This window comes from Belonocnema kinseyi, chromosome 3, assembly GCF_010883055.1.
Source record: "Belonocnema kinseyi isolate 2016_QV_RU_SX_M_011 chromosome 3, B_treatae_v1, whole genome shotgun sequence".
NCBI lineage: Eukaryota > Metazoa > Arthropoda > Insecta > Hymenoptera > Cynipidae > Belonocnema > Belonocnema kinseyi.
Window position 1 is genome coordinate 89,112,685 of NC_046659.1, and position 5,353 is coordinate 89,118,037.

The window sequence follows — 5,353 nt, forward strand, 5'->3', positions numbered from 1 at the left end:
CTACAGGTGGTTAAAAATTTAGACGCACATTACTCATTTGAAGAAACTTAGAACTACAAGTAGAATTGACCCCATTTCAATTAAACTGACAATGTTTGTATCGTTTGTGTTACGTGAGGTTAGGTTAGGTTAGGCTAGGTTAGATTTATTTCTAGGTTAGGCTCGAGTTGACCCATTCGATATAGCTCACATTTGCTACTGGGAAAATATGCTTCCAGAGCTTTACATGTAGTTCAATAAATTTCTGTTAATTCAGGTTAGGTGAGGTCAGGTTCTGTTGGGTAAAGTTATGTTAAATAAGTTGATATCAGGCAAAGGTTGATCCTTCACAGTTATCGACATGTTTTTGAAGTGAAAACTTGCATCACTTTATTATTTTGAAATTTATTTGCCTCAGTGCATGATTTTTCGTCATTTTTTGAGGTTATGGCTCAACCATGACATGATGGGGGATTTTTGATACCGAATTTGAATTCAGTGCCCCAAAATCCATAGGAATACGTGTGTCTTGTTACCATATCCGCACATTTTTTTGTGTGGCTGTGTTATCTAAGATTAATAAACTTTGTAAAATTTTTAACTAAAAAGATTAATTTTCTACCGAGAAGATTAATTTTGTACTAAAAAAGAGGAATTTTCAACTGAAGAAGATAAGTTTTCAACCAAAAATGGAATATTAACATTTTAAAATAAATCAAAACTACCTTTTTACCATGAAACAAATTTTCACCGAAATAGTTCAATTTGTAACCAAAGATATTAATTTTCAAATAAAATTATGAATTTTCAACTGGAATAGGTTATTTTCAATTTAAAAATAAATTTTCAACCAAAAAACGAGTTTTCAACAACATAAATAAGTTTTCAGCCAATAAAATGAATTTCTAAATATGTAGATAAAATTTTAATAAAGCAATTGAATTCTCAACCAAAGATGAATTATTTTTAAGCAAAAATGAAAGTTAAATTTTCAGTCAGGAAAACTAATCGAAAACCAAAATAAAAGAATTTTCAATAAAATATTCAAATCTGAAACGAATAAAATACATTATTAATGATGTCGTTCAAAATCTAAGCAAATAGTTTAATTTTTAATCCATGAGATCAATTTATAGGAAAAAATATGAAAAGGTTTCAACAAAATACTTGGTTTTAAACTGAAAAAAATAAATTTTCAACTAAAAATGGAATAGTTAACGTTTAAAATGAAAAAATTAATTTTTCACCAATGTCAAAAAACATAAACGAATTAAAAAAAAATAGATGAATTTTCAACCTGAAAACATAGAACTTTCACCAAAAGGATCAATTTTCAAGCAATTAAATGAGATTTATTAATGTTGTTTAACTTGTGAACAAGCAGTTGAATTTCGTAACCTAAAAAGATACATTCTCATTTAAAAATTTATAAGTTAAATTTTTAAGTAAGAATGAAAAATTTGTAACCAACAATGGAATGGTCAAATTTTCAGTTAAATTTTCAACCAAAATAAAAGGAATTAGTAGTTCAACTATCATCTTAATATAGCTTTATTTTAAACCCATAAGATTAATTTTCTAGAAAAAGAAAAGTCTTCAACAAAATACATGCGTTTTCCACTAAGTGATTGATTTTTAGATTAAAAAAAGATAATGTAAATATACATATTAATAATTGTCAATCGAAGAAAGAAACGATTTTTTAACAAAACAGATAAATTTTTCAGTATAATAGTTTCATTGTCAACTAGAAGGATGAATTTCTAAAAATGGAGATTAAATTTTTAACAAAAAAGATACATTTTTAATACAAATGTTGAATTGTCAACAAAATAGTTCAGTTTTCAACCGGAACGATTAATTTTGAAGCAAGAATCTTACTTTTCTACAGAAATAAAAATAAATTCAAACAAAACATATTATTTTTCAAGTGACGAAGACACATTTTTCACAAAATATGAACTACGTACATTTTTAGTTGAAAACAATAATTTTCAACAAAAAAAAAAGAATTTTCAACCAAGACATTTTTAACTAAAATCAGGTACCTTCAACAAGAAAAATGAGTTTTTAACAAAGTAGTTAAATTGACAAATCAAGTAGTTGGGATTTCAAATAAAAACGATAAATTTTTAACTAAAAATAAAAAATGCATTATTATGCATTACTATAGACTAGGTTTACTTGATATACGCCGGATAAAAAGTGTATTGCTTGCATTTCAACGGATTATAAGTGGATCACACCGGATTACGATGGATAAAGCGGATTACAACGCCTTACCAGGTCCGATAATCAAGCGGTCAAGCTAATTACCAGAATTGTTAGTTTTTAGAGTTTTATATTTTTGCTTTCCCTTTATGTAAAATTAGAAATTCACACATAATCCTAATGTTCTAGGGCTCGTTTTATTCCTTGCAAGATTCTGTACAAATCTTTGTGATATGCTTTTATTTGAAAAATTTATTTTATAATTATATGATTTTTATGTTTATAAACAATATTTATCTTAAAATAAAAATGCACCAGAGAGATTTGTAGAAAATTTTTCAAGGAATAAAAGGAGCCCTACAACGTTAGAATGAAATAAGAATTTCAACTTTTATCTCGACAAAAAGCAAAAATATAAAACCGTAATAAATATTATTGCATAAACAATATAAGCCTGAAATATGTTTTCCTAAAGTTAAACTTTAGTTTCCTTCTAAAATTAGTTAACATTAACAATGGGCATTTTTAACAAGGCCCATTTCTAAACTTGCGATAAATTTAGTAAATTCTTAAGGGCTGTAAGCAATTTTAATGTTTAATTTAACTCAAGGTAATAAGGCTGATATTTAATTAAAAGGACATGAAAGGTTGACTTTCATTCACTGAAATTATGTCATTATAATTTCAAATGAAATACGTTAGTGATCAGGGTAGGAATTTTTTGGTAGCGAGTTGAAAAAAATTAAAATATTTGTTCTAAAAACATGAAAAATAGTGGGGACGGGTGGGGGGCTCAAGATTGAATTATACTTGCCAAATAAAATCGGAGAGTGAGGTTTAACTTTAATTTAAAATATACTGTCTGCAATCTTTTCAAATATACCAAAATTGTTCGTCTTTTCTAACACTATGGAATTCCGGGATGTTGTTTACAAAAGAAAGAGACAGAGGGAAAACATTTGAAAAAATATTGTATTATCATTTGTTTTATATATTTCTTTTTGAAACATTATGTTTCTAATGAAAGTTAATCGAATTTCTCATTATCATCAGAAATACGCGGGTATACAAACTTTCAAGTCGATTGGATATCGGGAAGTGACAAAATTGAAATGCATTACATCGATGATGTAAAGGTCTGGTTCATGCGAGACCAGCATGGAATTCAGCTGAATAAAAACGTTTTTAATTTTCTTTTCACACAAGTCCTTGATTCTGTGCACATAAAAGAAGAGACCACTAAACTGGACATAATAGATACATATTTCGTAACATGTTTATATCCTAAATAATTGATTGGACAAAATAAAGAACCATTAATTAGCTACTTCAAGGACCTGCGACGACAAGTAGAAACTGTTTTGGGGAAATTATACATGTAAATACAAAATACTAGGTCTCGAAACAAATTTTAGGGTGCACCTTGAAGCATGACGATCAAGTGCGCGATACAGACGATGGTTTGAGTGGCCGTATAGGGACTTAAGTAATTCTGCACTGGCTTTGTCTTGAGCTCGAAATTGGTTGATGCAATCACAGAGCAGTTGGTCAAAGAGCTAAATGAAAAGGAAGATACGGAGTTATTATGTCAGAACTGAAGTTGCAACCTCTACTTTGAAAACTGGAAAATGACGAGTTCGCAATCTGCAGATCCTCCTGGCAGACATTTAGAGGGCGGAAACTTCAGCTTCAAAAAAAAATACGTTCACAAGTTCTCGCATTTTAAGCTCATCAGTTCGACTTACTCAGAGGAAAGAGAATTCCAAACCAACTTCTGCTATTCATCTTCTTTTCAGAAGAGACTTCCGCACTTACAATTTTCCATTCTGATTTCCGGAATGATTTGTGTAACTTAATGATCGCAGAACAGATAAAGGATTGTTCAACTGCATTACGCTATTTTGAAGACTTTTCTACTCCTCCCTTTCTTTTTCAAAGATTATCACAAAAAGCTTGAACTTAAGTGGTAAATATGAAATAGTAGTAATTACTGGTCCATTATTTTTGGTGATATAAGAAAAAAATCTGCCTCGGCCCGGATTTGAACTGAGAACACCAATGTACATGCTTGGTGCGTTGATCAATTACGCCTCCGAGGCTGTGGCAGATAATTTCTTGTTTCTCCTATATCACATAGGGATGCGAGTCTGTATCTCTGTGCCATGTAAAACTTTTTTGAGGAATAATGCAGTCTAAAGAATTTTTACCTAATCAAAATATGAGTTTAACCAGCGATGATACAAATTCTTTCGAATGAAGTATTCATTAAGAAAATTTTCACAAGGTACAGAACTCATGTAAAATGGCGTTCTCGGTTCAAATCCAGACTAAGATGGATTTTTCTCCCTTCTTAATAAATAATAGTCCAGGAATTCAAACTATTTATTACACATCAAAAAATAAATCTAATGGTTTTTGCATGAAAATACAAATTTCAGGTGAAGCACACCCATATAAGCCAAGGTTGTTAAAAAATACTAATAATTAAAAAAAATAATAATAATAAAAAACAGATGCATAACAGAAAACTGATTAAAATGGTTAATCTTTTTCAATAACTAGTAATTTTTGTCTAAAGTAACTGATTTTATGCGAAAAATGTTAACATAACCTGAAGCTCTTGAAGAATTAGAAGTCTTTCTCGAACTATAATAATGTTTGTTTAAAATACTAATTTTTCGTACAAAATGCTAGCATTGCTTAAAATTATAAAAAATGATAAACCTTTAAACCTTAGTACTTTTGTATAATCTTGTATAACATTTTCAATAATTTTTTCAGTAATTTGAAAGTTTTAATTTAACCACACAAGAGTATTTAAAAAGCACAAATATTTCTCGTTCCATTCAATGTTTTCTATGATTTTTCTTATTGAATGGGATCATTTGTAGATTTAATTTTTAAAATGTCAAATTTCATATAAAAATCTTGAAGTAATAAAATGCCAATCAGGTTTTCAAAAGCAATTATTGCGAGATTTGCTCAACATATCGTTAGGGTAGACCACCCCCTACAGTAGATAATGATAATAATAACCAACTGAGCCTCGGTGGCTCAGTTGGTTAGACACTCGGACATCACCTCAGAGGTCCGGGGTTCGATCCCTGAGCCGGTACCTCTAGAAATTTTTCAATGTACCTTTACCGAGGTTCTGGTGGTTCGG

At 29.5% G+C, this 5,353-nt stretch overlaps 1 protein-coding gene across 2 annotated transcripts in view; it reads left to right on the forward strand.

Moving 5' to 3' along the window:
* Nucleotides 1-5,353, forward strand: part of LOC117169215 (mucin-5AC) — a 138,723-nt gene that overhangs the window by 93,365 nt on the left and 40,005 nt on the right. The window lies entirely within an intron of this gene.